Raw genomic sequence first — 12,688 nt, 5'->3', positions numbered from 1 at the left:
ACAAAGCCTTTAAAAAAAATGTTAAAAATGCTCAAGGAGATGAATGAAACTTTGGAGAATAAACTACACAGAATTACACCAGGAAAATAATGAATGAATAATACAAGATTCTAAGTAAAGAGACAGAAATTTTAAAAAGGAACCACAAGAGTTGAAGACACACAACCGAAATGAAAAATGCCCAGGAGAGTTTAAAGAGCAGACTGGAGCTAGCAGAGGAAAGAATCAGTGAACTCGAAGCAAGACACTTGAAAACAAAGTAAGGCTGAAGAGCAGAAAGAAAAAAGAAATATTTAAAAATGAATAGCCTGGTGCTCACTTCGGCAGAACATATACTAAAACTGGAACGATACAGAGAAGATTAACATGCCCCCTGCGCAAGGATAACATGCAAATTCGTGAAGCGTTTCATATTTTTTTTAAAAAAAGAAAAAAAAATGAATAGCCTGAAAAAAAAATGAATAGCCTGGGGGTGCAAGGGTAGTTCAGTGGTTGAATTTTCGCCTGCCATGCGGGGGACCTGGATTCAATAACTGGCCCATGCACTTCCCCAAAAAACAAGCAAACAAAAAACCAACAAAAAAAATAAACAAATGGTGTTGCAATAATGGGATATTCACGTGGGAAAAGAATGAAATGTGACCCCGCCATATAGAATACAAAAAAAAAAAATAGCCTAAGACACCTCTAGGACACCATTAAGCATACCAATACATGAATATATATTATTCAGCCATAAAAAGGAATGAAGTCCCGATACATGCAACACATGGATGAACCTGGAAGACATTCTGTCTACTGAAATAAGCCAGACACAAAAGGACAAATATTATATGATCTCACTGTTTTGAAATAATTAGAATGAATTTACAGAGTTAGAATCTAGAATATAGGTTACTAGGGGACAGGGTAGGGATAAGGTGTGGGAAGTTAAGGCTTAAAATGTACAGGGTTCCTTGCTGTAAAACATTTCCTTGATGGAAATGTTTTAATGATAGTGGTGATAATAGCACAACATTGTAATGCAATTAATAGCCTGAAATGCATATGTGAATATGATTAAAATGGAAAACGTTAGATTGTACATATGGTAACAGAGTAAAAATTTGAAAAAAAAACATCCTGGGAACTACACTACACAAACAGTGAACTCTAAGTTAAACCACGGACTTTAATTAATAGTACAGTTTTAAAATGTGCTATCATCAAATGTAACAAATGTTCTACATCAATGCAAGGTGCTGGTGGGGCAGGTTTATATGGGAATCCTATATTTTATGCATTTTTTTGTTCTGTAAACCCACAACTTTTCTAACAAAACAAAACAAAAAGGATGGTTCTATAATTCATACGTGGGGGTATAAAATATTAAAACTTCTTTTTAAAGCTGTTCTGGAATATACTCTAGAAACTTGCCAGTATTCTTTCAGACCAACAATTTCACTTTTTGTAATCTACACCAAGAAGTGACTATATAATGCAGATAAAAATGATCTCGGCATAAAAGACATTTATCACAGTACCATAATTACAATAATGGGAAAATTTGAAATAACCTAAATATCTAACAACAGGGAGGAATTATGTTACACTGAAAATTAAAATCATGCTTATGAAGAATTTTAATTATGTGTAAAAAGCAAACTACTAAACTGAAGACAGAGTATGAGCTCAACTACATGCAAATGCAGAGTCACACACCTGATGGAAACTGGCACAGCAGCCACAAATGTCATCTCAGTAGGCGAATTTTGCTTTCTATATTGCATTATTTTTATTATAATTGTTATAACAAACATTATTTTACAACTTGGCATGAATGAATATCTTCTCCATGTAAGTTTTCTGCCAGATGATGTGAGAAAAGCAAAGTTCAACAGTATATGGAGAGAGTTGATGGAAACCTACAAGGCAAAGCAACAAAGCAGGAATCTGGGAATATTTACACTTTCAATTTTGTTTGAAATATTTGAAAATTATTTTTGCATGAGAGGGTTGATGGAAACCTACAAGGCAAAGCAACAAAGCAGGAATCCAGGAATATTTACGCTTTAAATTTTGTTTGAAATATTTGAAAATTGTTTCTGCATCAGAGATTGAAAAATAAATACTCTGCATAAAGTTAGCTATTTTCAAAGTGGAAAGTCAATTACTTTTTCTTCCCAGCTCCTAGAGAGTTATTGCGTATTTCGACAGAGGAATAAGATTTCCCATTTTATTTTATTTGTTATTCATGTCTACTTGCACTGCCTGAGTGGAGATGGCATTTCTTCATTGTTCTTATAATGTCTTGTTTTTTAATACCATGATGATGAAAAGTCCTGCATATGGAAAACTAAGACAGAGGTTCAGCTGTGGTTACCCAATTATTAACAACAGGTAACAAATAGACTGAAAACACATTTTATTTTGATTTATTTAAAAAAGAAAGGTGAGTTTGTTTTTTCGGTCTATTTTTTTAGTGAACAATTCAAAAACAGAAGAGCATTCTGGTTGTTTTTAGATAAAAAGTGCGAATGAATGGATTTGCTCCTTGAGTCTGGAAACTCAAGAAGAGAACGCTCAGTCATGAATGAGCCAGACAAACACGAGCATCTGAGACTGTTACAGCCTTAAACATGAATACACAATTGGCATCTGGTAAATAAGGACAAACACAGCCCAGGAGACTGAGGGCAGGACCTCTTTGCCCTGATCGCCTTGAAGGCAGGAGAACGAGGAGGCCACACTCCGCAAAGCCTCTTCCTGGGCAGGATTTGTTACAAAAGAAGGAAACTGAGAGCAGATGTGAGAAATAATGACCAGGAGACTCCTCCCAGGCTCGAGACCAAAACTGATCCTGGTGGACTAATCAATTACAGAAGAGCTCCCCTAAGATGAACAAAATATAAAGCAATGGCTGCAAACAGGAATTCTATCAAATCTTCTAAGGATAAGCCCCATGCTACTTAAAATATTCCAGGTCACACACAAAGAAAGCAGTCTTCCAAATTCTTTTTTGTTTTAAAATAAAGTTGATATCCAAACCTTAAAGACTGCATATTAGGACAAGAGTATAATTCTAGCTCAATTACTGATATTGATACAAGTACTTATATTTTTTAATATACAAAATAGAAACCCACTAACTAAAAACTACTTGAACAAGTAGGATTCCTTCCAAGAATGAATGGATGATTTGGTATTAGGAAATCCTTATATAACTAATTACAGGAATAGATTTATGCAAATCATTTTGATGACAAAAATCATTTAGCAAAATTCAACCACCATTAAACACCCAGTGAGAGGAACTGATAGATGCATATTTAACACTGAATATTATTATATTAATATAAAACCTTAGTCCAAGGGCCAGAATGTTAATAAGAAAACACTAACCGACTGTCACCACCATTCTTAAACATGACAACGGACGCATTCAACAATGCAATGAGGTAAAGAACACAATTAGAGGTATAAGAATTGAAAAAAAAGACATAGAACAATCCTTAAACGAAGACAAAATTGCGTATCTGAAAATCCAAAAGAACACATCCAAAGATTTTATTAACTAAAAGATAATAATGTATTAACTAAAAGATAATGTAAGATACAAATTTAACAGAGAAAACTCAATTACCCTCAATTATAAGAAAAATATGAAAAAGAATTACAGAAGACATAGTAGAAAGCAAACACTCCACACATGTTTGCAAATAACAGAATGAGTGACAAAATAAATAAAATACCTATGAATAAAGCTATTAAGTTATGCGCAAATCCTAGATGAGGAAACTTTAAAACACCTGAAAGAAAAAAGATATGGGCCTAACTAAATGGAAAATATAGGATTTTCATGGATAAGATCATGAAGCTGCCAACTTTCCCTAGGTTTAGTTATCATTTTAATGCAATACCAATAAAAATAGCAATGTGATTTTTTTTTCTGGAGATAGAAAACTAAATGATTAAGTGTATAAAAGGTTACAGAAGATTTAGCAGATATTAAAACATACGTTTAAGGCTCCAAAATTTAAAAAGGGTTCTGGCATACAAAAAAAGGAACTGAAGAGAATAGCCTTTTAAAAGACCCAGATGCAGGTGGAAATTCAGTATATGAAAAAAGTGTCATCTTATCACTAAATAGTGTGGATCAACTAGTAGCCATTTAGGAAAAGGTAAAACTAGATCTTCATCTCATAACTACAACCAGGATAAATGGACTAGCAACATGGGTTGCTAGTCTACTGCACAAATGAGCCCATAAAAGTGTATCACTTAGGGGTACGGAAAAAACTCCTAACCACACCTCCAACTCCAGAGGCAAAAAAAGCCAAGAGATTAACTAATTAAACTACATAAAAATTTAAAATTATACCTTTGCATGCAAAGCATCAGAAGAAAATTCAAAAGACAAAGGACAAATTGGGAAAATATATGAGCAACTTAGAGGCAAACAACTAATATGAGGACAAGAGCTCCTAAAAATGTAGAAAAAGCCTAATATTAAAATAACAAAACTATGAACAAATATTTCAAAGAGGAAAAAACAAAAATGTCCTTTAAACACATAAAAATTGCTCAGGGTGCACAGGTAGTACAGTGGTTAGAGTGCCTGACTTTCATGCGGAAGACCCGGGTTCGATTCCCGGACCATGTACCCAAAAAAAGAAAAAAAAAATTTGCTCAAATTCACTTGTAACAAGAGGAATGCAAATTAAAACTGCACAGTTGCCATTTCTCTGATTGTGTAATACTATGTTGATAAGCAGGTGGCAAAACAGGTGGTCTGTGCGTTACAAGTAGGAAGCAAAATGGCCCAAGCCCAGAAGAGGGAAATTTGATATGTCACAAAATTGTGTTTATCCTTAGACCTATTTCTAGGAAGCTATGACAAAAATAAACTGGCAAAAATATGCAAAATCATCCATTGTGGCATTATTTCTAATGGCAAAAAAATAAAATAATAAGTCCAATGACAATCAACATTAGAAGGATTAAAGGCAAACACATAAAATGCCTTATGCAGCCCTCCAAAAAGCTCTACATGAAGACATAGAGTGTTATCTGTAGAATACAATTGGGGGAGCTGGGGGGAAGCCCTGGAAAGATTAAAAAAAACACCTAGCAGAACTAGTTACCAAAAGGGACTAGAAAGAAACAGGCTAAGAGAACAGGGACATTAAGGAAGATTTCCTGAATCTGTTTTGCTTTTTATAGTTATATCTTAACAATTATGTAGTTATTTACACATTAAAAAGTCAAATTAAATTTCAGAATATAGGAATCCCAAAACTGAAAACAAACTGGACACATCTATATAGCAAGTAAAGCCATTAACACACTGAGAAAATAATTATTCCAAGGAACTTTGGAATACAGCGTTTTGACTCTACATACTTGATGGAGTATATGATTAGGATGGACAGAGCTACAAAGAAAGCTTAAAATACATTCAGTGATTGTTAGTAGTACTGTTATATTTTAAAACTGCCTTCTGCATAATATATGTATATATACATATTCTAGAACAAAGTAAGTAAATTATTATGTTAAGTTTGTTGAGTATATAGAGTTTATACATAAGAATATAAAAGTCATAAAACCAAAGTAATAACTTTGTAATGTTAAATATAAATAAGATGTGTCACAATTAACTCATGTTTTCTTTCTTTTCCTCATATCCATTCCCCATTCCTGTTGTAGGGCAGAAAATATGCAAGGTAAGTTTGGGGTATCTTGTGCAGAAAGCAAATAAACTACTAAAGACTGATGGGTCTGAGTCAAAGCATACTGAAGCAAACATCACAGGGCCTCTGCCAGCTAAAGAAGGGACTGACTGGGGCTGCAGATGGAGTTCAAGCATGTGGTCAATGATTGTGTCAATCAGGCCTATGGAGCGAGACCCCATGCAAAGTCAGGATGCTCAAAGCTCTCAGGAGCTTCCATGGCTGCTGAGATACACTGCTGAGCCAGGAGGGTGGCATACCCAACTCCATATGGAGAGGACAGAGAACCTCACGTTTGAGACCCTCCCAGGCCTCTCCCTCTGTGTCGCTTCTCTTGGTTTCTTCTTCTTTGTATTCTTTTAATATAATAAAACTATAATTGTATGTAGAGCACTTTCATGAGTCATTCTAGTAGTGAGTCATTCTAGTGAATTACTGAACCCAAGAAGGTTGTGGGAACCCCCAAAACTTGTAGCTAACTGGTCAGAAGTGAGGGTGGCCTAGGCCCCTGAAGAGACTGGTACCTTAAGGTGAGTCTCATGGAGCATCATCCTGCACCTCTGGGGTCTGGCTTAACTGCAGGTAGAGTCAGGACTGAATTGGATCAACTGTATTGGCAGTTGCTGGTTGAACTGTGATAGCTTACACACAATTTCAAAATACCAGGTATTCTGCCGACCAAAATCCCAGTTACTTCAACACTCTGAAGATAGGTGAAAGAAGGGAGGGTGGGTTTGTCTGGATGAAAAGGCACATACTGGACACAACAACCCAAACGCAACTCTAGTATATTGCTTAGATCCTGATGACATTAAACCAAATGCCAAAAAAAAAAAAGACATTTTGAGATAACCTGGACATTCTGAATGCAGGGTAGTATTATATGATAGCAAGAAAAAACTATTAATTTTGTTAGATGTGATAATGGCAGGCTGATTATATAAGAAAATGTCTGTAGTTTTCAGACATGCAGGGGTCAAATGATGTCATTGGTACACTTCAGTAAAAACCAAAAGGTGGGGGATAAAGCAGGAGTGAAAAATTTGAGGTGAAGGATGCATGAGGGTTCAGTATGTGATTCTATTGGAAACTTTTTATAATACCAATTTTTAAAGGAGGAAGGTACTGAAATGGAATGGATAGGCCCTTGCAACATGAGGAAAAAAATTATCAATATGTAAATTTCTGAATGACCACAGTATTGGTAAACTGTTTATTTTCTGTTCCTTCCACCATTAAATCGGGAAAACAAGACACAATCAGCCTTGTGCACCCTTTTATTTTGGGGGTCCTTCTGATGCACATGAATTTATTCAATTACTTAGATCCACAAGGATTCAAGACTCTTCAATATTCAGGAATCCTTTGACCTGGAAGAAGCTCGAAATGTGCCATATGGGAACATTCTGCACCACAGAAATCAGCAAAGCCTACAAATCAGGGATTTTCTTTTCTTCTGAGAGCTGGTTTACCACCCTGTCAAGTCAAGAAAAAGTCTGATACATACATATTAATTTACAGATTGACCAGCGAGTTAATTATTTTGTAACTGAATTTCATCCATACTTCATGTAGTATCACTCAACTGAGCACCATCACTCTCAAGCACTGCTCTATAAACATGGAATATTAGACTCCCAGGTTTAGGAATTTTAGGCATGGTCTCCATGCACCAGGCTCACCAAACTGCTCTCAGCAACCTGTGGACCAGCCACTGCTGGAAACCTTGCCTCTGAACCTTGGAGATTCTGAAGTCAAGAAGTCTCTTTCCCTTGGTCTCTGGACCTTTTCAGCACACTCAAAATCCCTCTTCAACAGAAGTTCGTCTCCAGAGATGCCCAGTCCTCTACGTCCCTATCTCAACCTATGGCTGAGTTCTTATGCAGGCAGTCATGGCCGAATCCCTCTGCTCCCCTCCCAGCCAGGGGGCCTGGGCTGAGCCAGGGTGATGGCGCCCCCTTTCCCATGACATAGGGTCAGCAGCAGCTTCTACTCCTCGGGGCAGCCTTCCCTCCAGCCCAGCAGCCCTGAGACCTCAGAGGGCCTGTTTCCTCCACTCCAGCTCCCAGGAGAAAAAAACATTTGGCTCATCTAACATGGTTTCAGTCAGTATTGATTGATCTTCCTCTTTTTGCTTTTTACTAGGTTGTTTTTGACATTTAAAAACACATCACTAAGCTGCCTAGTTTATACGTGTCTATCTCTGTTTAAGAAATGTCTCACAGTGAGTGTCACTGGAATCTTTATCTTCATCTGTAGAGTCTTCTCTGTTGTTTCCTCTTTTAAATAAACACGGTGGTATTTGGTGCCCTCTGAAAGGTTATATTGACTAGAAGACAATCTAAGACACCCAGAAAGCTGTTGCTATGCATAAAGGATGGAAGGACCGGGTCCCAAATGCTCAGGTTAAAATAGACTCAGTTAATAACTCATCTTTTAAAACGAATGCCTCGACTCTGAAGGGCTAATTGAAAAGATGTTAAAAGTAGCTTAGGGAGGGGTAAAATAAAAGACTTCAAAGTCTTCTGTAATTAAACATTTTAGGACTTAATCATAAAAGCTGGGCCCACAAAGCACATTCCTTTAGTGAATCATCTATCTCCCTTTGAAAGAAAACGTAGAACATCCTTTGCTAAGTGATTTTAATGTCATCTCTATGTAGAGGCGGAAAAGTAACCTCATTGCTTTCACGTAAACAAAAAGGGACACGTGATTGTCTCACTTTATCTCACCTGCTAACAGCCTTTCCTCGGTCCTCTACCCCTTGAAGTCCATCCACCTCCCCTCCACTTTACAATTCTCCCCGTGACATCACGGTCCCTCGTCTTCATCTCCCTGTGATGTGGCACAACTTGCGGCCAGCCTGTCTCCTCTCACCCACTGTTACGGATTCAATCACGTCCCCCACAAAGACATGGGTGCATGCTAACTCCTGGTCCTGTGGGTCTGTAAATAGGATCTTGGAAGACGTTATTGATTAAGGTGAGGCCAAACTGATTCTGGGTCGCCTGGAACCAGTACGGTGGAGCCCTCCTAAGCAGAGGGAAGTCGGACTCACGAGTAACAGGCAGGAGGAGGCAGTCGGCCACGACGGATGGCCAGCAGGTCACCACCCGCACACCACAGGCTTCAGTGGAAGGACGGCCTTGCCTCCAGAACCGTGAGGCAACACATGCCCGCCAGCCTGCGGTGCCTGTTACTGCAGCCCTGGAAAACCCTGGAAAACTGCAGCCCCCATCCCATCAGGCAACTCAGGGCTCTGCCATGGTGCACGCTGACTCCTATTTGCCTTCACCTGGACAGCGCAGTTTCCCTTCAGCCCCACCGAGTCTGCATCTAAAACCAAACTCAACAGCCTCTCCTGAAAGACACACATTTCCCCTCCCACCCCAGATTCCAAGCTTGCAGCCCGTCCCCTTCTCCTTCCTACTTTCATGGCACGAAGCGCCTCCCGCCGGCCTCTGCAGTCTCTCTCACATCCAGATCAATTTTCATAAGATGTGAGCTCTGGAACTGCTCTCTCTGGGACACCTTCCCGCCAATAATAGATGCTGTTTTGTTTCAAGCTTGATGAATAACTTTAAAAGCTAATGGGTAATTAGTATTTTAGTAAAGAATATTAAATAGCTTGAAGGTAGCTTCAATATATATGAATGCATGTCTACGTGTGCGGCCTTACGCGTATATGTCTGTGTGTGTTAGTAAGCATTTTAACTGAATACCTATAACTCTTTAAAAAACGCTAACCAAAAAGCGTCCTATACAAAACATTCCACCACAAGGCCACAACCTCTTCATAAATCCGATGTCCCTTTGTGGTCACACTCCCAATACAGAGGTATGCTCAGTGTCCAGGCATCAGTGTATTGGGCAGTATCTGGGAGAGGGAGAAAAGAGGAAACAAAAACATGGGCTCCCCGCACGGCTCCCCAGGTGAGATGGCCTGATTGTCCACCTGCGCTGTGGGCCCCCTCTCTACCGGGAGCCCCCTGGGGCCTAAGGTGCCACCAGCAGGCACACCTGACGCAGCCATCCACCTGGGGCTGCAGAGAGAACCTCCGAGGGTTTGCTGAGCATTCAACCTCAGACAATCCCAGTGCTAAAGGCTTTCTTAGCTCATTCTGACATAAGGATCTTACATCAGAAGTTCAATCCTGAAATTGGTGAATGCTTCACATGATCTTGTTCTTCTGGTTTTCTAATATTATAATCAGTTTATTATACAGCAATAATGGGCTGAAATTAACTGGGACAAAAATATAACTCACAGAAATACCAAAGCCAAGGCATACGCTGTTACCGCATAGCACATATGAAAATGGGGAAGGGACAGGGGGCAGAAATAAGAAACCAGCAGTTCCCACGCCGATTCCTTAGTCACTGCATTGCTGTTGTTATTATTCACTTGTCCCGAGGTAAAGGGTTTCTAGTCTGTGCTGACTCTGCTTAAAAACAAGGGTTGAGATTTCCAAAGTCTACTAATAAATTAATAGTGTCCTTTAACTACAGAAACCCACCGCTGAGTCACTTCACCTCTTGGGAATAAAAAGTAAATACTCGCCAATCCAAGGACTTTGCACATATAATTACAGTTATAACTGCCCAAGTCTCTGCTAATAAATTAGGTCGAACATAAACATCTCAGTCTTATGAGGTTACCTGTGGCACATCTGACCACCGTGTTCCAGACGGCACAGGTCCCTCTGTTGACCACACATGGACAGAGTCCATGCTCAAAATAGAGTGTGAGAAAGAAACCTCAGCTGTCCTCTTAGCAGTCAACACATTCTCCAATTACTTCTAGGGCCATCATTTTTCATTTGGAATTAATTAGAATCATTCAGACTCTAAAAGAAAAGCGATTCTCTAATTTAAGTAAATAGCTTATAGGCAATGGGAGTTTTTCCAGTGCTTAGGAATGAGCTGTCTGACCCCCTGAGCTGCCACTGCTGGCCACAGTCTCCAGTTACTGCTGGCTGGCTCTGTTGGAAATTCTGACGATGTCATATGACTAGAGGTTCCCACATTGGGACATGTGTTAAACAATGAGTGAAGGGGGTCTGGAGGAGAAGATGCTAGTCAATACCAAGCCAAGGTTTTCCACTCATGGAAGGAAGCAATGCTGTTATTCCAGAATTATTCACCCTGTGTGTCCTTGTTCACTGGGCCACACTTCATGTGGGAAACCTTAAACCAGTTCACTTGAAAGTATTGGCAAGATGTTATGAACACTGTAGGATTTCCAGGTAATGTAGCTGATGACACTTGCCCAATATAACCTGCCAAAGGCAATGACTTCAGGGTACAAAAGTGCTATTCCTCGGACTCTATTACAGCCTAAATAAAAATACCCAAGGAGAGTTCATCACACCCTTTGTTCTGATCTGACCCTTCACACACACCCAACTGAATATGTTTCCCAGGTAACTAGGAAGAAGGAATTTTGGTTAGCACACAGGAACAGTCTCTCAAGAGTAATAATATAATAAACTGACATTTTGGATGCAAGTGAGTTAATGGCCCAAAGTCAGATTTTCCCTGTTAAGCTGTAGAAGAAATGCTGGACCCCTGCAAACCTCCCATCAAACAGACACCCAGGAAATCTTGGCTGAAATTACTGGCTCTTTATAACCACCAAGTAGAGAGATGACCTTGTAGGATCCCCTATGTCCACCCCATGAGGTATAAGAACTCACAAAAAAACAGACTAAAGCTTACAGAGGCCACAGAAGAACCAGCTGATAAACATCCTCCAAATTATTTAAGAATGTATCCACTTCCAGTTTGTAAGTTGGCCCTCGCTTTCCAGTATGTAGACGCCAAGTGCTCCAAGGAATACAATGCAGTAAATGCTGACTGAGTCCCTCTGGGTGCACTGCACTGACTTTGTTTGCAGTTAAACTATATTCTATGCCTCAAAAGAAAGACATAAAGAAGATAACCCTGGGAGGTGAGTGGCAGGATCGTAATCAATACACGGTTATTTTATTTAATTTTTTCTGTTATATTTGCTGTCATAACCTGTCATTTAAAAAATCCGTCAAAAAAATCATGTCCACATGCAAAAATTAAGTCACAATGGACCAATGACCTAAATATAACAATTAAAACCATAGCACATTTGGAAGAAAACATAGGGGTAACTAGTCATAGCCTTGGATTTGGCAATGGATTCTTAGCTATAATACCAAATCATGAGTAACAAGATAAAAAATAGATAAATTGCACTTTATCAAAATTAAAAACTTTGATGCGTCAAAGGACATTATCAAGAAAGTGAAAAGAACCCATAAAATGTGAGAAAATAGTTGTATATCATATATCTGATAGGGGATTAATATCCAGAATATGTAAAGGGCTCCTACAACTCAACAACAAAATGACAAAGGATTTGAATAGATGTTTCTCCAAAGATACATAAATGGCCAATAAACATATAAAAAGAGGATCAAGACTAGGGAAACGCATATTAAGACCACAATGAGATGCTATTTCATGCCCACTAGAATAGCTATTATTTTCCTAAAACATGGAAAGTAACATGGGTTGGCAGGATTGTGGTGAAATTGGAGCTGGCGCATTGCTGCTGGGAATGTAAAATGGTACAGCTGTTGTGGAAAACAGTTTGGCAATTTCTCAAAAATTTAAATCTAAGAATTATATGACCTGGCAATTCCACTCCTAAGTTTATGTCCCCAAAGAAATGCAAAACAAAGAATCAAATCAATGTTTATAGCAGTATTATTCACAATGGCTAAAAGGTAGAAGCAATCCAATTGTCCATCATTAGATGAATGAAAACAAAAATATGGTATATTCTTACAATGAAATAGTATTCATCTTCAAATAGTAATGAAGTGCCCAAACATGCTATGAAACAGATGAACCTTAAAAACATGATGTTGAGTGAGATAAACCAGACACAAAAGGGCAAATACTGTGTGATTCCACTTGGATTAAATTTCTAGAATAAGCAA

The 12,688-nt window shown here is 38.6% G+C and overlaps 1 protein-coding gene and 1 non-coding gene across 3 annotated transcripts in view; one reads left to right on the top strand and one right to left on the bottom strand.

The window, feature by feature from the left end:
• Nucleotides 1-12,688, bottom strand: part of ADCY2 (adenylate cyclase 2) — a 430,316-nt gene that overhangs the window by 375,931 nt on the left and 41,697 nt on the right. The window lies entirely within an intron of this gene.
• LOC143647429 (U6 spliceosomal RNA) lies at nucleotides 312-418 on the top strand. Its single transcript, XR_013158056.1, has one exon. It is a non-coding gene; the product is annotated as a U6 spliceosomal RNA (small nuclear RNA).

Source organism: Tamandua tetradactyla, chromosome 9 (genome assembly GCF_023851605.1).
Source record: "Tamandua tetradactyla isolate mTamTet1 chromosome 9, mTamTet1.pri, whole genome shotgun sequence".
In the NCBI taxonomy this organism is placed as follows: Eukaryota; Metazoa; Chordata; class Mammalia; order Pilosa; family Myrmecophagidae; genus Tamandua; species Tamandua tetradactyla.
This window is presented reverse-complemented; position numbering and strand designations above follow the sequence as displayed.